Genomic DNA, 26,045 nt, shown 5'->3' on the forward strand with positions numbered 1-26,045 from the left:
CATCCACATCTATCCCCGCTTACATTTCATTTGTAAGCCTTAGTCTTTGCTGAGGAATCAAGGCAATGGTCGTAGCCACCTTCAGGCACTTTTCCCACTTTAATTGCCCACCTTTAATTCCCTTTCCATTGGGTAACCACTGACCCAACTGCAGCAACACAAGGAATTTGCTCTCTGGGATTGGCGATTTCCTCTTGGTGGGAATGAATCCCACCAGAGGAGCCTGCTATGCCTCTGAAATTTTCCTAACTTAGGAAAAAGGCCTGTGTTTGGAGAAGCTTTGGAAGGTTGTGTTGAGGTTTCACCCTACCAGGCCTCTGCCCCGAAGAGAAGGACCAAGCCCATCCAAATTCACTAACGTGCTGCAAATGAAATAATGTTTTCTCCTTTTTTAATTGCCATTGACAATGTCAAGCATGCTGCAGTCAGACAAAAACCTAATAAATAAATAAACAATGACCTCTCTCTGCAAACATTCTTTAAGCACCTGGAATTTTTATTGATATGATATGGCAGGTGGTAATTGCCCGGCTGGCTAAATCCCAGAGGGGAACTTGGCTGGGCTATCACAACGATTTTGTAATTTATATTTATTATGAGAAGTTTTGTACACTGAAGTCAGAAGTAACAAGTTCACTACCACCTTTTGAGATTTTTAAGATTAAATTTAAACATTTATTAACAAAATAAAAGAAAACTTGAACACATAAGACTACAGTTACACAGTTACGTTAGGTTTTATAACAGTTCTCACAGGATTTCTATGTAACTAGACTTCCGACTATACACCCCTTCCAGGCAACAGTCCAAAATAGATTCTTAATCTATAAAACATCCACAAGCACCAAGTGTTGCTGTAAGAGGGTATTTCCCAGCTTCTTTCTCCCTTTCACTCGACAATGGAATTCCAAAGGCTTTTAACAAAACCTTGATTACTGGAACAGCAAACATCTCCAGTGTGGCTAGAGGCTTTTTTCCATGTCTGTTTCACACAGTGCACCTTCCAAGATCTCAAATGGCCACACCTTGTACAGCTTTCCATCTTTCTTTAAATATATTTCCTCCCTTTTGATCTGTAAATTCCATTGGTTGTTACTTTTCCCAAATTATAAAAATCTTTCACATTGTTATTATGGCCAACACTTACAGGAAAAATAAACTTAATAACTTTGCCCTATTTATCTTGTCGGTTATAAACATCTTATCATGACGCGTTGAAAATCAAACAACCCCTCAACTTATCCAAACACGCAAATTCCATTCACGCTGTAGCTGCTGAGACTTCATCCTAGCTTACCCATCTCTATTTCAAATGCCTGTTTTACACCTAAACCCTATTGATGATTCAAACCTTGCAGTCTGACTGTCTGCAGCTTAATTAAACCAGGCACGCACACACATTGACACACTACACAGCCCCCATATGCCTGCTTTAAAGTATCAGACAGTAATATTAAGAAACAAAATTATCTTTCCTTTACATTATACTGACTTTGTATGAATTACAAGTATATTTACAGATTGTTGACGTAACATTACAGTAGTGACCACACTCAAAAGTACTCCATTGGCTACATAGCATTTGAGACATCGGGCGCTCGTAAAATAGAAATGTGAGTGCTTCCTTCTTTCCCTCTTAAATCATAGCTGTTTACATGTGGTTTAGATGAAGAGCTAGTTGTAAAAACATCAAATTAAAGCAGTTATTAGGGGGAATATTGAAACAACTAAAGCGATGTATGTAATTTTGGGCTGTGGTAAAAAGGCCAGCTCCAAGTTCAAAATAGGCCTGCTTTTATCAGAGTTTAACATCAACAAAGGAGCAAACTGAACATTTTGATCCTTGCATAATGAAATGCCTAGCTAGCATCGTTGCAGCAATGGGCTTGTCAAAAGATGACATGAAGAAGGAGGAGGAGGGCCACAAGCCAGTGTTATCTCAAGCAAAGGGTCTTCAGATGCTGAATCAATTACCTGCAAGTGTCAGAACAACAGAGATTATGACAACTTGGGCTTGCTGAAGAAATAATGGCCAAGCTGCAGAATTGATTGCACCCAGTTTGGAGGGGGCTTCAGTGACTCTGACTCCTCTGTCTGTGGCTGGGAGATTGACAGCAACAATCATAAGGATCTGTTGCGAGCGCTGCAAGTGCCATTAGTCACAATGCCACATCCATGTCCTTTCCATTTATGACTGATGCGTTGCTTGTGATAGCTGGCAAGTCATCTATTTCTTTCAGGAATCCCTGAATCAATCAGCAACAAGGCAAATGTTTTTGGCTCTTACACGATTTCTCAGCATCTTCGGTTGAATGGACCGTAACCAAATAGAGATACAGACATGATCAGTCAAGCCAAAGCCTAAGATGAATCATAAGATCTTCTACCGTCCTCACTCCAGTGAGTAAAATGCCCACTAGGTGAATACCAGATTCTTGAAATCAATACGGAACTTATGTTTTGAGTTGTTAGCCTGTCTTGATGAGGTTTTGCTTATTCTACGAGTGACTTGAGATTGGTATATAGTTTACCTTGAAACTATTTATTAAGAACTATTTACAAAGACCTCATGATAAGCATATGGTTTACTGGACATGGACTACTCTGCATCTTGTTCTCTTGGAGCCTTTTGGTCGTCTAACCCTTGCTGCCATGCTTACACCGTCATAACCATTATTGTCTCATTAACATAATCAGTAACCCTTTACTCTACAATTTATGCATCATGGAGCAGTCATCTGATGCCTCATTTTTTGAATAGGAAAACTGCAAAACTAGAATTACTCTTGTCTCCAGAAAAAACTCATGGTCATTCCTATGGTATGCCTGCCATTTTACTCCCTCAAGTATAACAGGGACAAACTTGCGCATCTGATTCATATACAGTTGGTCATCATATCTGGCTGGGCCACATCAAAGTATCACTTAGCCTCACTTTCTCCTTTTCCTTGATCATCCTGTTGTGTGGCATATGCCTCAGGTTCTTTTCTCAAATATCATCCATCATTTTAAGCCCATCTTCCCTGCCTGCTTCACTCTCACTGACAAATGTGAGGAGCTCATGGGCTTCTTTATTGTTAAGACTGAGACCATCCATTCAGCTGCATCTGCTTACACCATTCCCTTTGCCCACCAAGCTGAAACACTGCTAAAGCTGCTCTGCCCTGGCCCTTTCGGCTTCAGTCTAGTTTCTCACCTTATTCTGTTAGTGTGGGATTAGCTTGGGATTCATTGGCTTCTTATTCTAGGCAATAGTCTTTTGTTCAAAAACATTTATTTACATACTAACTATTTACGAAGGTTAAGTAAGACCAAGTCAAAGCTGGAACTACTCTCTAAGATGCTTCACACTCATCTCCTCTCAGTGAGTGACATCACTGTGACAGAGCACCTTACACACATGCTCACTAGCTATCATCAGAGTAAAGCCTTTTCTCTACATCTCCCTGAGTCTTTATCCCCAGACTATCACACATACATTCTCCTACACCTCCAGCTCACAGTCTCTTGCACTAGTGGCGTCAATCTCTGGCTGTGTTCTTACCTCACTTTGAGGATGTATAGGACATATGCTTTCCAGAATCATCTTCTTGGAAAGCACCGAACTCCTTAGACAGAGATGTCTGCTTATGGGCTGCATTATAAAGGTGATGAACAGAAATTTTCCTTCTCTTCTCTTCTCTTTTATTTTCTTTCTCTTCTTCTTTGTACTTTGGGGAAATGTTGGCCTGCTGGCTGCTCTTGCTTGAAAGAATTAAGCTTGTTCAGCTCCTGTGAAGATCTGTACAGCTGTAGAGGAGGGTACGAGGTTGGCGGGGGAGAGGGGTGGGAGGTGTTGGAGGTTGGGGGAGGTGGGGGATGGGGAGTCTTGTGCGGGGGCTGAGGGTGTGGATTCAGCCCGGGTCTTTACAATAATTACTCAGAGGTTTTAATTCTTCTAACATCTTCTGGGTAACTATTGGTATAACCCCAGCGGAACCATCCGAAGTTTGCGATTTAAACTGCATTTTTGGATGGTTCCCAGCACAGCGCAATTGTCCAGAGGAAGTGTGCACCTCTGGGTAACTGACATGCAAAACTTTACCTGGAAACTTCCCAGAGAGATTCCCCAGCACATATTTGGGATACCCCCCCAAATCCGGCGCTGGGAATTGCGGAAGTTATGGGCCGTTCTTTCCTTCGGAATATTCGTCATCCTCTACCTCATCCATCTGATTCGTTCGTGGCTGAAGCATTACATAATGGGCTATTGATTACCTCTCACTGAATGGGAAAGCAAAGATAGTGGAAAGCTGTCACTGGGCATTCAGTGCAGGCAGATAGGCAGAGGTCCAGTCGTTCATCACAGAAGTGCTCAGGGCAAGGTCCCAAGGGAAGGCAATTCAGCTTTGAACAGCTGAAAGAGGACGACAGCGTGTTGGAGGTTGTGACAGGGGATGGTCAACGGGAATACGGGAGTAAGGTCAGGAGCTGAACAAGGGGAGCTTCATGGGAAATTGTTTTGCACATACCTGATACCTGATTTAACTGACTATGAAAAAATAGCTGTTAGCAGCAACTAGATTAAGCCAACTATAGCAACTGGCCTGAACCTCTCACAATACACTGGTGTTATTTTAATAGCTAATGTTCTGAAATATTCAATGTTGAGAAACTCGAACACAGCTCCACCTACAGGTATGTCTGGTGTTGGAGTTAAAAGTTAATGGATTTTTATCTATTTAATGAGTTTGTGGGACTTTTTCGATGCATTTTGAAATTGAGCGTTGGGCTCCACTTAGTAATCGCACATATATAAAAAGATATTTGGAAACAGCACTTTTAAGCATTTATGAGGGTGAGATCTTTTCATTAATGGAAATATAGGTTTGTTAAAATGTATATGCTGGCACACATTAGTGGGACGCTCTTCACACTTCCGTGTCCCTGGCACATACATAGGAAAGTGTGCATCCAGACTATAATTCTCCATGTACTATTGTTACGATTTGCAATGCACAACCTGAAAAGGTGGCGGAAGTAGATTCAATAATAACTTTCAAAAGAGAATTGAATATCCCCTTGAAGTGAAACAACTTGCAAGGTTATGGAGCAGGGCAGCGAGAGTAATTGGATCACTCTTTCAAAGAGCTAACACAGATATGATGGGCAAAATGTCCTCCTTCTGCACTGTATATTTTTAAAAATTCCTGGACCATGCACATCACTCACAGCATGCTTAACTCCTGGGAGTCCCTCTCTCCAACAAATCACTGCAAAACCCAAGACGCCCTTCCCAGTGCTTCCGTGTTCAAGGGCAGTTAACGGGCAAACCCCAATTAGAATAAGTCTGGCAATATAACTTGGTACAACACCTCTGATTCACCACACGTAATGCCACAGAAGATCTGCACATCTGCCAAAAACAAGGATAAGCACAAAGATCATTTGAATTTTGCTTTACAGTGGCTTTTGAAACCTTCAGTTAGAATGCAGCTTTATAATTCATTCACAAGTGTTCATTTTCTTGCTTCATCTAGTCTTGTTCCCGAAGATATATTCCATTTTTTCGTGAATGAAGTGCTGCCAATTCATCCATTTCCCATGCACAACCTAAGTGGCATTTTAATGAGTAAACTTTACTATGTCTGATTTCTAGGCGCCTGCATGATCAGGCAGGAGATTGCCAGAAAGACCAATCAGAGAAAATCTTTGCTAGCTTTATTTCATTAATAACTCACAGCTTGTGTCAGAAAAAAAAACCAGAAAGTGCCGGACAAACACAGCAGGTCTGGCAGCATCTGTGGGGAGTGAAACAGAGTTAGTGTTGCAAGTCCAATATGATTCATCTTTGGGGCTCACAGATTCGGAACAGATTTTATCAGGCGCGGCTCAGCGACAATGTTCTCACTTCTGAGTCAGGGGGTTGTACTGCACTGTTGGAGGTGCTGCCTTCAGATGAGATGTTAAATTGAGAACCTCTGAATATGTAAAGTATCCCATAGCACCATTCATAGAGCAGGATTTTTCAGTCGGCGTGCAGGGGCGGATCCAACATGCTGATGCATAAAATGACACGTGATGATGTTGGGCGTGCGTCCTGATGTCATCGCGCAGTCCCGTGACGTTTCGATCGGCGATTGCACACCGGAGTTAGCTGCACGCCCGCTGATACGTAAATGGCCTATTAAGACCCTTAAGAAAGTAATTCATGTCATTAGTAACGCTGCCCGTCCAACCTTAAGGTTGGCGGGCAGGCGAAAAGGCCAGGTGGCCTTTGCGTTTCTTAGGAGACCTCGTCCACGAGCGGAATGAGGTTTCCTAAAGCTTTTATTAAATAAATTTTAAAAATTTCCTAAATATCAAAACATGTCCCATCTCATGTGACACAGTCACATAAGGGGACATGTTTAAATAAATTTTTAAACCATTTATTTAATTATTTCGATATCGATTCAATCTCCCTGAGGCAGCTTCGTGCTTCAGGGAGATTGAAGCTCTCTTTCAAGAAAGAGCACTGGCCCCGACTCTACCACCACCCCCCCCCCCCCCCGCCCCCGACCCACCACCCCCCCCCCCCCCCCCACCCCCTCACTGCACGCACAGGTAGCGTAGCGCAGAGTGCTATGGCTCGCGTATTCCACTGGATGGGCCTCAATTGGCCGGTCTGCGTAAAATGGCGGCGCAGAGCTGATCGCGGGCGGCAGTTGTCTCCGCGACTGCTCCCACCCACTCCCACCGAGCCCACACGCCATAGAAAAGCAGAGGTGTTCTCCTTGGGTGACCTGGCCAATATTTATCCTTCAACCGAGATCATTAAAACAAAATACCTGATACCTCTGCTGTTTGTGGGACCTTACTTTGCACCACAATTTGGCTGCAATGACAAGAATGGCCAGACTTCAAAAGTAGTTCAAGGGCTGTAAAATGCTGAGAGACCTCCTGAGGTTATGAAAGGCATTATGTACATGTAAGTTCTCGCTTTCTGTCTTTACACAGTTTGGCCATTGCAAGATTCTGGCAAAAGATTCATGAAGCTTTGAACCTCAACTGAAAAATCTTGAGATTGTAGATGAAGAACAGAAACAGTTGTTTACTTCAAAATAATTTTCTTTATCTACACGCAATACCAGAAAAATCACTGGATTATATAACTGAAAATATAAGTGTTCTTAAATTTTATTTCCAGTTTTTATGCTCCCCACCCCACACCCCACCCTGTACTCCTCCCCCCTTCCCATACTGCGCTCCTGGATCTATCTGCCCATGCTGCCACCTTGCCAAAGGAGCGATGCTCATGATTGCCAAGTGTGCATTTGACTGAGGGGGACATTACCATTGAGCCTAATTCTCCCCTCACCTACAGGGGCATGGGGAGGGAGATTTCCTTTGGTTGCTGGGTGTTAGGGATGGGAAAGAAAAGACTAACAAAGCTTTCTTCCACTCATTATTTCTAGCAAGTCATTCAACAGGAACTCTGTCCCCGTGTTCACAATGTCACTAGTATCCAGAAGAAAGATATATTCACACAAATCCTCTCATTACATGTTAGAGGATGGCCATCAAGGGCAAGTTCCATCCAATGAGTTAGGTTTTAGCACAGGCATTGATTCTGACTTATTTAGGCCGCAAAATCTGATAAGACCAGAAAAAAGGTGTGGGGTTTGGATGCTTGGATGCAAGCAACACAAAGACTTTGTCCTGTCTGCCTTTTAAATGATAGTAGCACACAGTCAGAGCTAATTGCATTGTTAAGTGGCAGCACACTCGAGCAGAGAGCTGCAAAACTATGAAAGGTTAAAGCCAGTCTGCACCACTTAAAAGGGAGGGGCATTTTGGCTAGAACATGTGCTGGAACTGGTTGCAGAAGCGTGTGTGAGCGAGAAGAAGCGTGGATTATGGCGCAACATGGAAGATAACGGGCTCCAAGGTTTCCGAACGTATTGAAGTCCCTGATCGATGAAGCTCAGAGGAAGAGAGATGTCATCCAGCCACCGAGAGCCAGGAGGCCCCAGGCAAACTCTCAGAAGGCAGTGGAAGCAGACAGCTGTGTGGACAATGCTAGGAGTATAGCCCAGAGGAACTAGATGCTGTACTGCAAGAAGCTCAATGACTTCACAAGGGTGGTCCAGGTTGGTAAATGACTCTTCAAATGCAATGTCCTTTAACTGCATCTCACACTGCTCAATTATCCACACCCAATGACTCAGCTACCAAAAATCTTTATCAACCATGACCCACAGTTAATTTTCATAACTTCACCTCACCCTCACACACTTAGCACTGCTGCAAGCCTCACAGTCACACCTCACAGCTTGCACACACTGCCAGCTGTTAAACTATGACAGCCACATCACTCAGACACACTGCACAACAATCACTGAAACACTTCCCTCTCTCTTGCTGGACAAGGTGGTGCCTAACTGCAATACTTAACCTGTGGTTAAGAACATGCATGTTCTTACCCCTGTAGGGTATACATCCACAATAAGCTCATCAATGGCAGGGTCTTGTTCCCAAATGAATAGACATTCTGGAGGGGGACGCAGAGATGGGTAATGAAAGCTGACCTCCTAGCAGTGTCTACAGGGTCACCTCTGGGAAGGGTAGTTGGATAATAAGGAGATTGACAAGACTAACCTCCAGTATGGTAACCTGCTAAAGTTTTATTATTGAAAATTGGTTTACAAAAAAATTGCATTTTTAATAAGTGTCTAGTTCTTCATTTGTGAGTAATTTAATTTTAAATTATTGAAAAAAAAACTATACTGTGTCATTTATTGCTGCCACTGTGTGTCAGTGGTGAAAGGAGTGAATGCTTGTGGAAGGGGTGCCAGTCAAGTGGCTGTTTTGTCCCGGATGGTGTCCAGTTTCTTGAGTGTTGTTGAAGTAGCGCTCATCCAGGCAAATGAAGGATGGTAGTCCCGTCTGCAGCCACTTAATGCTCATTCGAGTGTGAAATGTCTGTGAGGGTGTGTTCCCCACCGAATCTTCAGATGGCAGGAAGCTAGATGCCACCATCCAAAAAATTTGGGCCTCAGTTTTATGTGTCAATATTTACTTAGTGTTAAAAAATAGGAAAAGTGTTCAGTTACAATTGAAACAAACACCAGTGACTCCTTCAGTGCTTAGCCCAATGCAGTGGCCTCTGCTCTTGGCCGCTTCTATGCGGCTCTACCCTTGTTGCTTTGGATGAGGTGGAGGCAGCCTGCTCACTTCTCTCTGCCTGTGGCTGAGACGCACATGGCAGCTGTCCTTGTCGTGGAGGTGCCAGCGGGGGCACTTCCGGAGGCTGCTGCACCAGCATCAATTCAGGGGTGGCCTTCATCATAGGGCCTTGCTACACAGATGGACCCTCGGTCAGAGGGGCAGTGGAGGCTGATGATGATGGTCATGATGCACTGTGAGGCGGTGGGGCATCCTCATCCTCCTCAGTGACAGCGTAAGCCTTTGACTGGCACTCCATTTTTGGAGGGAGCACCAGCTGGGAGCATTGACGTTTGCTCCAAGCATCTCTGAACCATCAGCCATCAGCACCACTGACTGGTCAAGGCTACATAGTGTGGCATGAACTGAATGGACTTCTCCATTCTCAGCCCATGACCATGCACTGCCTCAGGGAACTTTGATATATCAGAGCACAACTGTTGCTGCTGGTCTATGTAGTCACCTTTCCTGTGACTCCTGAGGCCCTACATCCGTATCTAGCTGAGAGGGATTGCCCACAGCTGGCTCTTCCTCTCTCACCTCCTCCTGCTCACTTGTGACGTACTCCTCACGCAGTGTCACCTTATCCATGTGCATGCGAGGACCCATCGAGGTGACTGTATTTGTGAAGAGTCGGCTTGTAAGGTGTTACAGTCCTTATCTGGCCATGTCTTCTGGCAGCACTTGGCCCTGTGCAGACACAGGAATTTACCCTTTTGCCTTGATGTCTGAAGCTGCAGCAGACACAAGAAGAGACCATGTGAACTAGCCTTGGAGAGCAGAAGCCTCAGCAGAGCTGAGGTTTCCCAATGCAGCATATTCATTGGCATGCTGCCAGACTGGCTACTGTGCAATGCACCCCCTTAATCTACACATTCAAGTTTTGATTCCCTCTCTCCACCAGGGGATCCCATCTCGCCTTCCCTGATTTGCTCGTGGCTAGCATAGTGACCGCCATAGCTCCCTTGTCCATTGTGTCAATGGTCTTACCCGGGCCCTTTCACTTGCATTTTGAGCCTAATTCCCCTGCAAGGGCAAAAGAAAGAGAGAGATGAGGCATTGCTGGTCTATGGCCAATGCCAGCAGGAAGCTGCATATATCAGTGCTGTCAGGTCCACAACAGCATCAGGGTTTTGAGCCTTGCTGAGGGACCAGTAATTACCCTGGGCTTACACTCCTCCCATTTTCCAGGAGCAGCATGTGCCCTCAGGCTCCTCAGCTGTCTGCTCGAGGTTGAATATACTCGAGAGGCTGCTCATGAGGGCCTGGACCAGTTCCTCCTGACCATATACTGCCTGCTCATAATCTCAGCCACATCTCTCCAGGCCTGCTTTGTCTGGGAAGGTGGCCTTCTCCTGAACCCTCTGGAAAGAGGACCCCCCTCCTCTCACTCACTGCCCCAAAGAGGACCTCAGGCCGACATCAGCGAAGTAACAGCAGCCCTGCCCTGAATTCTAAACCTCTGCCTCTCCTGCTCCCTCAGTGATGGAACAATCGTTTCATGAAATGGCATCCACGTGAAAGGTTTAAGCTGGCTGGGTCTCTTTCATTTTGCTTTCATTCCTGCCCCTAGGGCTGCTAATTGGCCACTCAACCCATTCTCCAGCCAATTAATATCCACCCCTGTGGATGGCTGTGGCCACATCCCCCTTTAGGAAACATGGAAACAATCCCAAACTTGTTTCTTTACCCCAGAAAGAAAACCAGGCCCCGATTGTTTTTAATGGCATGCTTATTTCATAACTACAGCTAAGCAACCTTACTGGCCCAGAAAAGCTAAAATTCAAACTACGCCTGATGGGATCAGTAGGTCTTTGTTGGCAGCTGTTTTTGAGGTCAGTGGTGAGCACTTTCGCTTTATCACTGACTGTGAAATCTGGACCATTACACTGTGTGGTTCAGGACCTGTGTGATTCACTTGTCCCTGATGGGCAGCCACACAATGAGTGCTGGAAATTGCGTTATCGACTTCAGTGTTAATCACAAAATATTGGCAAAATTGTTTCCAGGATGTCCCGATGCCCTTCTACTGTAATCAATTAAATTAGATCTAATCAGTTTAGTGAAAGATAGGGTAGCATGTAGGAATCTGGCTTGCAATAATTTTGGCTTCCACCAAAATGATCTCCTGATCTACACACCACTAATCTCTGTTTGCACCCACAATCACCCTTCTATTATTGTTCACATTTACAGGAATACTTACAGGAGGGTCCACTTGCCTCATTGATATGTTATCCTTGCCACTAAAACACTTGTGGATGCTATTAGGTGTAGCACATCTAGCATCCCTTTATTTTGTCTTTTTAGATGTAATTTGTATTTTTTTTCTGAGAAATCCATGCTTTGCCTCCCATAACATGATCTTCTTGCTTATGAATAAACTGAAATAAACAACCTGAAGCTTCATCCCCGAGAGACAAAACTTCCTACTGTTCATAAAAGCAAATACTGCGGATGCTGGAAATCTGAAACAAAAACAAAAATTGCTGGAAAACCTGATGTTCTGAAGAAGAGTCTTACAGACTCAAAAAGTTAACTCTGTCTTTCTCTCCTCAGATGCTGTCAGACTTGCTGAGTTTTTCCAGCAATTTTTGTTTTTGCTTCCTACTGTTCATGTTGTGCCTATTTAAATGATCTGCAAAACCTTATGCATAAAGTCTAAGGGCAGAATCATCTCAGATTTGCACAAAGTGCCGTAGAGGGGGGGAAAAATGTTGTTTACTGGCCAGCTGCAACGCGGGTTTTTGTGCCGCATCATCCCATTCCACCTCATGAATTATGCAGCCACAGGAAACAAACCATCTCACTGGCAGGCAGCCTCCGATTTGCCCTTCATGCCGTTACCTCACTGCTTCCTCATGCAGAGTGCCCAGGACTGCTCTGGTGAATACATGGCCCCAAAAACCAGGAAGAGTGCAGCCCCTGGTTCAGTGATGCACACTTGGGATGTCTTTTGGACATCGTGGAGGCCTGCCAAGGTGTCCTCTACCCCTGCTCTGGCCGCAGGAGGCCCAACAGTCTCACCACTCTGGCTTTGGAGGCAGTGGCAGCGGTTGTCAGTGCCAATGCTGCACACAAGAGGTCAGCCATCCAGTGCAGCAAGAGGATGAACGATCTCATTGGTGCCACCAAGGTAATGCAACCACCTCATCACTCTAAAATCACACACTCACAAGTCCATCACACATTCACTGGCATCTCACTCACTGCCAGTTCAAGGGACATTCATCATTCACTTTCTCACACATACTCTCACATCTCCATCTGGCCTTATCTCCTCTGGAGACTGCCTGCTCAGCCTCACCATCTTGAGGCCACTTGCACAGATCAACATCTGCCCCCACACATACCCCAGTACAGCCCTCACCCTGAAGCCATTTCCCTTGCCTGAGGCCACGTCTCCCCTTTCCCTAAGCAAGCCCTAGCTCTGCAGCCATTGAAAAGCCACCCCCCACCTTATAGCTGGTCTGGTAGGTAGAGACCTGCCTGTGAGCCACCCTAAAAGTCATGTGGTGCTGTCTGCAAAGCCTGGCGCTGATGACCTTGAGTGCTACCCGAAGCAAGGTAGGCAAACAAACCTTGAAGTCCCAAGTAAAGTGCAGCTCGCCAGGTGCACATTGCTTGTGTACTGTTGTGAAACATGTTGGTGTGCAATCCTGTCGACGTGCGCAGATGATCCAGTGTCACGTTGGGGGGTGGAGGTGGGGGTGGGGGTTGTGGGGTGGTGATGATTCCAGCGAGCAGGGCTTATAATTAGATGTAAATGTATTAAAATGACATTCCTGAAGTGCGGTGGTAGGAAACGCGGCCACCATTGAGGAGTGGAGCAGACGACCGCAAATTGGTTTCACAATGGCGTAAAACCGATTACGTGCCTCCTCGCCATATTGTTCCCCCCGCTGCCCACCAAAATGCCCAATGGGGCCGAGAAACCTCGGCCTAACACCAGAGTAAAATCTTCCAGGTGCTGGGAATCTGAACTAAAAACAGAAAATGCTGGAATTACTCAGTAGGCCTGGCAGCATCTGAGGAGACAGAGACAATTTTACGGAAGCAGAAGGGGTCCTGCTACTTGGGCCGAAAATCGGGGGTGACCCCACCTTGTTGGGCAGCGGGACCCAGGGCTGCATTTTACCAGTTGGCAATTCCGGACAGCAGCCTGGCCCAAACAGAGGGTAATCTCAGCAGCGCCACTGGGTGCGGTGGCCAGTGCTGGGACTGCACCTAAACGATGCCAGCACATCAAAGGCCATGCATGTTCAAAGTCAGATAAGTGGGGCCTGGGGCTCTAAGGCCAGTCAGGCAGGCCCCGGTGAGGTGGAGGCGGGTGGGGGGGCGTGGTTGGTGGGGGTTGGGGGTGGGTGGGGTGTTTGCTGAGGTCAGGCAGTGCTGTTGCCATGGAGGCAGCCATTGCCACCAGAGCAGAGGGGCCCTCTCCTTCAGCCAAACAGCGTCAAAAAATGACCACCCGCCACCCACCCCTTCTCCCGGAGTTAAGGCCACTAGGATTTTGCTTTTACTTTTGTATATGTTTGTTTCTTTGAGTGGTAATTAACAGTTGTTCAGATGACTTCATTTCTTTCTACCATTCTACCATGTTTGAACAGGCCATGTTTTACTGGTGTCATTACAACTCAAAGGAGGAGGAGTTGGATAAGGCCTAAAAACAGGCACGGGGATCTTGTTGTGTGATTAACCCTTATGCTGCAGTGCAGGCAGCACGCAGGCTTCATGCTGTCTGCTAGTTTAAATTATAGTGGCACGCAGCCCAGCTCTAAATGAGCTGCATGCCAGAGTAGGGCAGCCCTGAGTCCGTGCAAGGTTAACATCACTTCAAATTAGTTTGCGCTACTAAAAGTCATCCTGCACCTCTGAAAGAGGAGGTGCATTTCGCCTGCAGCAGTGGGATTGTCTCTGAATGAAAAGGAGAGGGGAAAATGATGCCACAGAGCAGCAAGCATGCTGCAAGTTCGCTGAAGCAGCACTGGAGGTCGTGGTGCAAGAGATGAACAGGAGCAGAGAGGTCCTCTGTCCACAGGAGGTCCTCCAAACAGTGGGAGGACATAGCTGTCGCTGTCAATGGCAGCAGTCTAGCCCCGAGGACCTGGATACAGTGGAGGAAGTAGCTTAATGACCTCGTATGCATGGTCAAGATCAATGAATGTATCGTCACCACTACATCACCTTATGCCAACTTGAAACAAATTGTGAGTATGTGCGCATGCCTCACATTGCATCCACCCACGCATGTGCAGTTTTCCTCAGTGGTGGGCATATGATATTACCAGGGGATCTGTCGCCACTTCACTGTGACTGGGCTGTTGCCGCTGGCTAGATTGTAAACACCAACTCGGCGTGGGCACTGGGAGGCTGGGAATCGGGGGTACTGGAGTGAGGCAGTCTGGTGAGGGTCTGACTGTCGTTCCCACCCTTGGTCTCTGCAGTAGCAGCAGCTCTGTGTTCAGTATGGATGGCCCCAGAGTGAGGGTGGTTGAATTCCTGGTCACTGTGTCCCAGGCCTGGGTTCGGTTTGGGATGGAGAAAGACTACTACTGGAGATTAAGCATAGTATATAGTATGTGGTATATTAAGGAATGTGAGCTTTGTCATTAATACAAGCACTGCAACGGTGCATGGGCAGGAACTGCACCCTCCGTTGCGGAGTCACCAAATGCAGTTTATTATCAAAGGTCACATCCACACAAATAAACTACAAGCTTCACACACTGCTCCATTCATGATCCCCCTTCACTCAGCTGGCAACAGTCTTTTTTTAATCAAAAATGACTCAGACCTCACATACATAACCTTACCTCATCCTCACATATTTAGCATTGCTGTGCACCTTACACCCACATTTCACAACTGACAGGCACTGACAGCTATTTAACTGTGACAAGAACATCACCCAAACACATTTGCAATGTTCAGGTATACAAAGTCACCTCTTGGCATCCAATTTCCACATTATACTTCCCTGGATGATTAACAATTGGTATTAACGTTTATGGTAATGGAAAAAAAAAGCCTAACCTATTATCTCATTAATCACCAGGCAGCAAAACCTAACCACAGGCAAGGCTGCATATCCTCACCTCCAAAGTGGAGATAATGCTGGAAGTCATTGAAGTAGCCATGACTCAGGCTGTGGACCAGCAGCACCACTGAAATCATAGGAAATGTTCCTGCCTGCCCTTCAACAGATTATTAGGATTGCTAAGGTGTCACCTCAGGGGAGCGGTAGTTGTTCTGTGGAGCATGAACCTGCTGTCTTTTCCCAGGATTACAGCTTTCTACCTTCCACCTGGCTACTCTGTCAGTGTCCTAGCTGTTGCCTATCAGCCAGTCAGCTCAGATTGCTGCCACCATGCCAAACAGGCGCAGCTCTGAAGACAGGCCTTCTAGGCCCAAAGCTGCTCAACAGCATCCTGCAAGGCCATCTGCAGTCTCTCCCAAAGAAAGTCAGCGGCCTTGCACTAACCCTGCTATAGCCACTGGAGTAGCACAGCGCAGGAGCACTAGGAAAGGCAAAATAACCCGCAAGATAGCCACGAAAGAAATGCATCGGGGTGATTAGTTGACCTCTGGTATGAAATATTGGTTGGTTTGTTGGATGAAGTTGCTTTGGAATTTGCATTTTGTGGTGGCTTTTATTTCAGCACTGTGGCCAAGAGGATGCTGTGATGGTCAGGTACAGAGGGACTATTATAGGAGTCATAGAGGTCTACAGCACAGAAGAAGGCCCTTCAGCGTATCGAGTCTGCGCCAGTCAAACATGTATCTAACTATTCTAATCCCATTTTCCAGCACTAGGCCCATAGCCTTGAATGCCATGGCATCGCAAAAAAACTTCTTAAATGTTATGAGGGTTTCTGCCTCTACCACCCTTTCAGGCAGTGAGTTCCAGATTCCCACCACCCTCTGGGTGAAAAAATTCTTCCTCCCATCCCCTCTAAACCTCCTGCCCCTTACCTTAAATCTATACTCCCCTGGTTATTGATCCCTCCACCAAGGGGAAAAGTTCCTTCCGGTCTACCCTATCTATGCCCCTAATAATTTTATACACCTCAATCATGTGCCCCCTCAATCTCCTCTGCTCCAAGGAAAATAACCCTAGTCTATCCAATCTCTCCTCATAAACAAAACTCTCCAGCCCAGGCAACATCCTGGTAAATCTCCCCTGTGCAATCACATCCTTCCTATAATGCGAATTCCAAAACTGCATGCAATACTCTAGCTGTGGCCTAACCAGTGTATTATACAATTCCAGCATAACCTCACTGCTCCTATATTCTATGCCTCGACTAATAAAGGCAAGTATCCCGTATGCCTTTTTAACCACCTTTATCTCCCTGTCCCGCTACCTTAAGGGACCGGTGGACATGCACACCATGGTCCATCTGATCCCCAGTACTCCCCAGGGTCCTACCATTCATTGTGTATTCCATGCCTTGTTTGTCCTGCCCAAGTGCATCACCTTCACACTTATCCAGATTAAGTTCCATTTGCCACTGATTAGCCCATTTGACCAGCCTATCTATATCCTCCTATAATCTAAGGCTATCAGCCTCACTATTTACCATCCCACCAATTTTTGTGTCATCCGTGAACTTACTGATCAGCCTTCCTACATTCAAGTCTAAATTGTTTATTTGTACCACAAACAGCAAGGGACCCAACACCAATCCCTGTGGAACCCCACTGGATACAGGCATCCAGTCACAAAAGACACCCCTCGACCATCACCCTCTGCTTCCTTCCACTCAGCCAATTCTGGATCCAATTTGCCAAATTGCCTTGGATCCCATAGGTTCTTACCTTTGTTATCAGTCTCCCATGCGGGACCTTGTCAAAAGCCTTGCTGAAGTCCAAGTGGACTCCATCAAAGACATTGCCCTCATCGGGCCACCTCTTCAAAAAATTCAATCAAATTGGTCAGACATGACCTCCCCTTAACAAAACCATGCTGACTGTCCTTGATTAATCCCTGCCTCTCCAAGTGTAGATTAATTCTGTCCCTCAGAATTGCTTCCAATAGTTTCCCCACCACTGAGGTTTGACTGACTGGCCTGTAGTTCCCTGATTTATCTCTTCCTCCCTTCTTGAATAATGGTGCCACATTGGCTGTCTTCCAGTCCTCTGGCACCTCTCCTGTGGCCAGAGAGGTATTGAAAATTATTGCCAGCTCCCCTGCTATCTCTTCCCTTGCCTCACTCAACAGCCTGGGATACATTTCATCTGGGCCTGGAGATTTATATACTTTTAAGCCTGCCAGACTACTTAGAACCTCCTCCCTTTCTATGCTAGTTTATTTAATTATATCAAAGTCCTTCTGTCTGATTTCCATTCCCAAGTTGTCCCTCTCTCTTATGAACACTTACACAAAGTATTCATTTAGAACCCTACCTACATCTTCCGGCTCCACACAAATTACCACTATGGTCCTTAATGGACCCTATGCTTTCCCTAGTTATCCTCTTACTCTTAATGTACTTGTAAAATAACTTTGAATTTTCCTTTATTTTACCTGCCAATGTTTTTTCATGTCCCCTTTTTGCTCTCCTAATTTCTTTTTTAAGATCCCCCCTACACATCCTATACTCCTCTAGGGCTTCTGCTGTTTTGACCCCTTGGTATCTGCCACAAGCCTCCCTTTTTCGCTTTATCCAATCCTGTATATTACTTGACATGCATGGTTTCCTAGATTTGTTGGTCCCACCCTTTGTCTTTACTGGAATACGTTGGCCCTGTATTCTCCCTATTTCCTTCTTGAAAGAATCCAACTGCTCTGATGCAGATTGACCTAAAAGTAGCCGCTCCCAGTCCACTCTGGCCAAATCATAGCTGATCTTATTAAAATCGGCCTTCCCCTAATTTAGAACTCTGATCTCAGGCCCATCCTTGTCCTTTTCCATAACAACCTTGAATCTAACAGATTTATGATCACTATTTGCAAAATGCTCCCCTACTATACCTCCACCACTTGCCCAGCTTCATTCCCTGAAATTAAGTCCAGGACCACCCCCTCTCTTGTCGGATCTTCTACATATTGGTTTCAAAAGCTCTCCTGGATGCATTTTAAGAATTCAGCTCCCTCTAAACCTATTACACTATGACTAACCCCAGTTAATGTTGGCGAAGTTGAAATCCCCCTCAATTACTACCCTATTATTTTTACACTTCTCTGAAATTTGCCTACATACCTGCTCTTCTATTTCTCTCCAACTACTTGGGGGCCTATAGTACACTCCCAGCAATGTGATTGCTCCTTTTTTGTTTTTTCAGTTCTACCCATATGGCTTCATTTGAGGAGCCTTCTAAGATGACATCCCTCCTTAATGCTGTAATTGATTCCTTGATCAGTATTGCGATACCCTCTCCTCTTTTACCTCCTTCCCTGTCTCGCCTGAAGACCCAATATCCTGGAATATTGAGCTGTCAATCCTGCCATCTCTCAACCATGTGTCTGTGACAGCAATGACATAACACTTCCTTGTGTTAATTTGTGCCTTATTCGTCAGACTCCTTGCATTAAAATTAATACCATCCAACCTTGCCAAACTCCCTTGTGCCTTAACTGGCCTATAATTTCTATGCCTTCCAGAATCACTTGCTCTCTCTTCTAATTTTGGCTGTGCATCTCCCCCTGCTGGAGCTCCTCTCAGGATTGTATCCCCCTGCCAAGTTAGTTTAAACTCTCCCCAACAGCACCAGCAAACCTCACCACAAGGATATTGGTCCCATTCTGGCTCAGGTGCAATCCATCCACCTTGTATAGGTCCCACTGCCCCGAGAACCGGTCCCAATGTCCCAGAAATCTAAAGCTCCTGCACCATCTATCAGTCACGCATTCATCTGGACTAACCTCCTCTGTCTATACTCACTTTGGCGTGGCACTGGAAGTAATCCAGAGATTATTACCTTTGAGGTCCTGTTTTTTAATCTGCTTCCTTGCTCCATAAATTCTGCTTGCAGAACCTCATCCCTCTTTCTACCTATGTCATTGGTACCAATATGTACCAAGATCTCTGTCTGTTTGCCCACCCCCCTTTAGAATTTCCTGCAGCTGTTAGGTGACATCTTTGACCCTGGCACCAGGGAGGCAACATACCATCCTGGAGTTATGTCTATGACTATAGAAAGGCCTGTTTGTTCCCCTTACTATCGAGTCTCCTACCACCAACGCTCTTCCCCTCTTTATCCTCCCCCTCTGTGCAGCTGAGCCACTCACAGTGCCATGAGCATGGCTGCACTCCCCAGAGGAACTGTCACTTTCACCGTTTTCCAACACAGAAAAATGGTTCTCTAGTGAGATGCACCCTGGGAATTTCCTGACTACCTGCCTGACACCTTTCTTCTGACTGATGGTCACCCATTCCCTCTTTGTCTGCACTTCTGTAAGCTGTGGAGTGACCACGTCTAAAAACGTGCTATCCAGCAAACTCCCAGCCTCGTGGATGCACCTCAGCGCCTCCAGCTGCCGCTCAAGCTCCGAACCTTGGAGCTCAGGTAGCTGCAGGTGGTGGCACTTCCTGCACACGTGGTCAGTCAGAGCGCAAGGAGTGTCTAGGACTTCCCACATGTTACAGGCGGTACATAACATGGGTCTGAGCCATGCCTCTAGTTGAAGAAAAACTCTTACTTTAAGTTAAATACAGTAAAAAAAGTTAAATTATTTATGTACTTTTAATAAAAAACTAGAACCCTTACCTTCCCTTAGCTTAATCTATTAAACTGGAGAAAAAAACTAGAGAAGAACACTTACCCACTACAGACCAATCAGCTATCACCTTTGTGCTGATGTCACTTTTTGAAGTTTCCCCGCGCTTGTGCTAGTTCTAATCTCTCCGCTGCTCTCTCGTGCTGTCTTGCGATGTCACTCTTGTGGGATGGGGATTTAGGATTCTTTTCCATTAAGCCATAGTTGGATGAGCTGATCATGAATGGCCTGGCCTAAAAGGGGATGTGCTTGTTGACTCTTCCCTTCCTCCATCTCTATCTCCTCCTGTCCCTGCTATATTCCTGGTGACAAGTTTTGGGCCCTTGTTTACTAGGTTGTTGGGGATACAGCAGACCACAACAAATCAGGACACACACTCCAATAAGTACTGCAAGACTCCACTAGAGCAGTCCTGGCAGCAGAATGATTTGCTTGAATACCTCAATGGTCTGCACTATGATGCTTCATGTGGCAGCAACCATGTGATGTTGGGTTGTACGCAGGACCCATGAGCCAGGTGTTAATTGGATAGCCCTTGTCAAACAGTAGCCAACATCTGGTTTGATATTGTGGCTCAAAACCTGTGGGAACAGTGAACTGGCAAATAATAAAGACCTCATGGCTGCTGCCATAGCAGGCATTCACCAGCATGAAGTGTTGTGTCTGGGCACATACCAACTGCTCTTTCAGGGAGTGGAGTCCCTTGTGGTTGCAGTCCACCTCACACCTCAGCATTTAGATGTGGCATCCACAAAACCATGAGTGTGTACTTGATGGCACCGAACACCACAAGGAAGCCTGCTATCCTGGCAGAGCCATGAGCTCTGGCTGCTTCTCTCTGGCCAGGGAGAAGTCAATGTTCACCCCTTTGCTGGCATAAAGAGCATCTGTGACCTCCTTTAAACAGCAGTGGATGGGCAACTGGGAAATCTTACAAATATTGCCTGCTCCAGGCTGCACGGATCCTGACATAAAGACTTAGCAATGTTCTTGGAAGATCCTGAATCGATAAGGCCTCCTGATGAGGGCCCATCTCTCCCTTCCCCTCCCTCAACAAGCAGCTTGTCCTTCTCTATGCTGCCTCTGATCAATCTCCCTTTGCTCCGGGGCTGGTTACGACAGCAGCCATGATAGGAAGTCAGTGGTCTGACCAGAATCTCTGAAGTCTGATCCAGGGCTTTCTCCACTCCCTGTCAGCCAACTTTAAACAACTCCAGAGACTCCTACAACTGCCACAAACTCAAAAAGAGCCAGTAGAAATTAGTTAACTGACTTGAAAGTGGGTGATGATCTCTTAAATTGATATGGCGGGCGCTCTGTCCTACTGCGGAACACATGTTTAGCTGAGCATGTTTAAGAGAGGGCATTAGCTTCAGCAATGAGGTCTAAAATGGCAACTCTGTTATCAAATCAGCATTACACAATGACTGACATCACAGTCTGTCTATTCCATATACTTCCGGTGCATGCTCCTAATTCCCGCACTATCAGCCTCACCAAAGTGGCAACCGGTGTGAGTCAAGCTGGAACTGCGTGCACAGGCACAAGGATGCCATTTTGGAATCAAAACCTGCATGTGTAACACCAATTCTACGGATGCTCTGGAGCCACATTTTTGTGGCCAAGATTTTAAACCTTGCCTGTCAAAATTTAAAATGTCTGCAGTAGGCGACCTAGGTTAGGAATTTACTTCAATCGATCAATTTTTGTACTCAAACTGATGTATCATTGTAGGTTCCTTAGATTCTTTAATTAATTAAAGTGAACAGATCATGGGTCATCACTGGGGCTAGCCAAGGAGCTAGTTTTGATTCACCAAATAACCCAATGTAGTAAGTGTAGGAAAACACATTAGATTTAAGATTTAGTTACAAAATAGATGTAATAATTGAGTCTTGGAAGAGTTTTAAGATGGAAGCACCCATAATAATGTCTAGTTTGACAAGAATGTTAAATTTAATGTGCTAGGCATCAGGAGTCAATTGTTATTGTTATGAGAGAAACTGGATAAAATTAATTGAGAAAATGCATTAGAAGAAGAAAGAAGTCAGCTGCAGAAAAATGGTAAGCATTCTGAGAGACATTTGGATTCCATTAGAATAATACCAAGCAACAATAAAAGTCTATTATCCAGACTGATTCTGGAGGCAAATATAATAAGCAGAAAGATAAGCAGACAGGATGAAAAAGTAGATAAGGTCCCAGTAAATGAGGAATGGAGAAAATAATGCTGAGGATAGAATACAAAATAGAATAAATTCCAATGGACTTTTTTTACAAATATGCTTTTCTGGTTAAGAATGTACTCACTATTTCCCAATACTCAAAAGCTTGGACAAATGGCCCCCAGAATGAAATATTTTGATTATACTCTGAGTAGGCAAACAGTTAGAGAACTCTTTGGGTTTCTACAGATTATATGCATAACCAAGGTTATCCACTACATGTATTCTTTGTTATTTATTCTCTAATATTTTTTATTATCTATGAACTTCCCCTAGCCAAACACACATTTGAGATACTTGCAGTCCTTTAATTCTGGCCTCTGGCCCATCCCCAATTTTAATCGCTCCAACATTGATGGCGGTGCCTTCAGCTGCTTGGCCCTAAAGTCTAGAATCCCCTCTCTAGACCTTTCGCTCCTCTACCTCTCCTCCCTTAAGATGCTCCTTAGAACCGAGGCCAGGATCTTATGGCCCCACCGTGGCATGTCTGCCCCCAGCAGATGCGGCAAGCCATTTAAATCTCCATTCAGTTTGGCAAGACCATAATATCCTGTCGGGTGGGAGGAGCTGTAAAATCCTGGCCCTATTTCTATGACCCAGCTTTTTGTCATCTGTCCTCATATCTCCTTTGCAGTTCAGTGCCAAAGGTTGATTAATAATGCACTTGTGAAGTGACTTGGAACATTCTGATATATCAAAGGTACTATATAAATGCAAGTTGTTGCTGTTTAAGTCTTTGAGAAAAAGTAGTACACATAAGAAGCAAAGTCCAGTTACATTCATGTTCCGGTTCAACTTTGCAAAACCAAACTATCTTGTTATCTGAAGAGGAATACCCAAAATCTTGGAGGACAAATTCCACTGGGGTCCTTCTACTTCCTTGCTGAGGCCTTGGCACAAGTGTTACAGAAACTCCTGGAGAATAGCAGGAATGTTTACATGGTTTGGAGATTCTGCCGCTCTCCCTTTGAGGTTACTGTGGGCGAGCGAGAGAAATTAACCACCCTTGTGTACGTGAACATTTCCTATCCAAACACCTTACTAAACCACAATTTTTGGTTATACTTTAACGTAAAGAGATAACAATATAAAAAATTGTAATGGGATTTTCCAATGTGAACAGTAGAATGGGTTTGTTTCGGAAGGTATGAGGTTTGGAGCCTAGTGAGAAAAGCAGTGTAACGAACAATTCTGATGACAAAGTATTTGATAAGGATTTGAACAGTAAATGGACTAAGGCAGCAGGAGGAGCAGGTAATGCTACAGAGATAAAAATAGATGGCCTTTGTGATGGAGAATATATGGGGGTCATAAAGTTAGCTTGGGGTTGCCAGGAATGCGAACAATCTGTTTCAGTTTAAGATAATGGCCAAGGAGGCACTTGGAATTGGTGGGTAGAGAATGGGGTTTGTGGCAGGGGCTGAAGAAACAGCTTCCATCTTCCCAATATTAAACTGCACAAAATAGTGGTTCATGCATAAATGAATATTGTGGATCTGTCTGACAACAAAGAGATCATGGAGGGATGAAGATAAGTTGGAAAATAGGTAGAGTTAGCGTCATTAGTGCATATATTGTGATGGAATGGTTTCAAAGCATGTTTTTTAACACTGTCCCTAGCTGAAACAGAGACCAGGTCCAGATTTCTCAGGGTAGGAGTTTCTGAATTGGATTTCCTGGCAGTGACATCCAACTTCAGAGAAATGAGCTTCTGGTAGGTTGCTGGGGAAATAGAAGCTAATTGGGGGACTGGATTTCAGCCTGTGGTCAGAACAAGTGGTGTTCTAAAAACGTGGTGTCTCTTCAGCAGAAAGAGAGCAGGCGCATGGGGCTCCTGGTGAAGCTGTGTGTGTGAGACAGCTAAAAGGAACGAACCCTGAAAAAGGTTGTGTGAGTGATCCAGGTACACTGAAGAGCTGGATTTTTTTTAACCACAACTGGCCATACCAGGCAAAGACAAAAACTCTCAGCAATCTAAAAAAAAATATATATTAATAACCTAGATTAAGATATTGACCCAGATATTTGTTCCTGGGTCGAGTTTGCCAAATCCGGGCTCAGCGAACCCACCCTTAAAAAATGGTTGGTTGGGTGGGTGGGGTGGGGGTGGCGAGGGATGTGGAGGTGGGTGGGGTAGTGTGGGACGGGCTGAAAAACAAGTCAGTGAGCGCAAACCCAGAACAAATGCATAGGCTGCCGGGTACGCAGGCAGGCTGCATGCAAGGCCTGCCTCTTGCCCCGGCACTGTGTTTAAATAAGTAAAAAATACTAATAAAACACAAAGCAGCCCTTACCCCTCAAACCACCCCCCGCCCCGCCCTTTACTTTCCAATACACTTCCTATGCCCCATACATATCAAACTATGCCAACCCATGCCCCCCACCCACCACTACCATAGCTCCTAGGCCACCTATGCCAATCTATGCCACTTTACCCACCCCCATGGCCCCATTCCCTATATGCCAACTTAGTGCCCCTCTACCCACTAACATTTCCCCCAGCTTAGTGCCAACTCAACCTACACTGGCCACCAACTACACTTTGCTATTGCCCCCTCCATGCCAATTCACCCAGAATGCTTGGACAATTCCTTGCCAGCTTTGACGCGACCTGGACAGGTTTGACAGCTGTGACAACTGAACAGCTCTTATGCAGTCCCTTGACAGCTGGACAATTCTTTGACAACAGGACAATTCCTTGACAGCTAGCAAGCTCTTTTACAGTTCCTTGACAGCTTTGCAGCTCTTTAACACTTCTTGACAGCTGGACAGCTCTTTTACAGTTCTTCATCAGTTGGATGCCTCTTTTACAGCTTGGAAGTGCTAATGAGTCTGTGTGTAAAAAGTGTATGACCATCTTCACTTTTAATAATCCCAAAGGGTTCCTTACCTCTCCCAAAGGGTGCCTTACTTCTCCCTAAGGGTGCCTTTCCTGTCCCAAAGGTGTCCCTAAATGAGTACCTTATCTCTCCAAAGGGAATCCCTGGCTATCCAAATGAATCCACCAAGTTCATTTAGACCCCCCTTACCTGTTCTAATCTGCACACTCCGGATTCCATACTCCTGTTCTCCCAAAATCCCACTTCAGCAGAGGCAGCTGGTGATCTAAGTGGCCAATTGCCTCCATGAACCACGCATGAGTGAAACCCAACCTGAGTCTAGTCCTGCCCCTGCAAAGATGACAAATGCCAGGTTTGGGGTGGGCTTGGAATTTTCAGCCTCTTCATCATGGTGAAATAACCAGGTCATAGTGTTACTTGCGTGTCTGGACTGAAATATATGGAAGTACGTGGACAGCAAGACGATATAGAGTGAACATATTTGTAGTAGTTATCTACCTTTCAAATCTCTCCAGCTCAGGCTATTGAACTGGAATACAAGTTGGAGAAACACCGGCACATTACAGAGCAGAAGCAGCAATTGAAAGGTTTGCTTCAGTCACACCTCATGGAGAAGTGAAGATTCAGAATGGGTTGATGTGATCAGTGGTGTACAGAGTGTCATGAAATCCATTGATCTGTGCGTCTCTATTATGGTAGGTGGATGGTAAATGCCAAGCTAGTCAAATCCCAAAGGGAAACTTGAAGTAGCTGCCACAACTATTTGCAATTTGTACTTTTGAGAAGCGCGCTTTGAATTCAGCAAAAAAAGGCCATCAAGTCTTGTAGGCTTCTCAAAAAACAAAATTACCTTTATTAAATAAAAAAAAGATTTTAAGCATATACATTAGTTTACAAATTACTTGTATAATAACTTCTAGCTCTCCTGATTAATCTAACTTCCAGTTACACGTCCATTAAGGAGATTAACAATAAAAACACATATGGCAGAATATTGAGCTTGGCGGGCGGGTGCACGCCTGACCTGGCTAAACATAAAATGGCATGCGATGATGTCGGGCGATGTGTCCC

Source organism: Carcharodon carcharias, chromosome 6 (genome assembly GCF_017639515.1).
Source record: "Carcharodon carcharias isolate sCarCar2 chromosome 6, sCarCar2.pri, whole genome shotgun sequence".
Taxonomy (NCBI): domain Eukaryota; kingdom Metazoa; phylum Chordata; class Chondrichthyes; order Lamniformes; family Lamnidae; genus Carcharodon; species Carcharodon carcharias.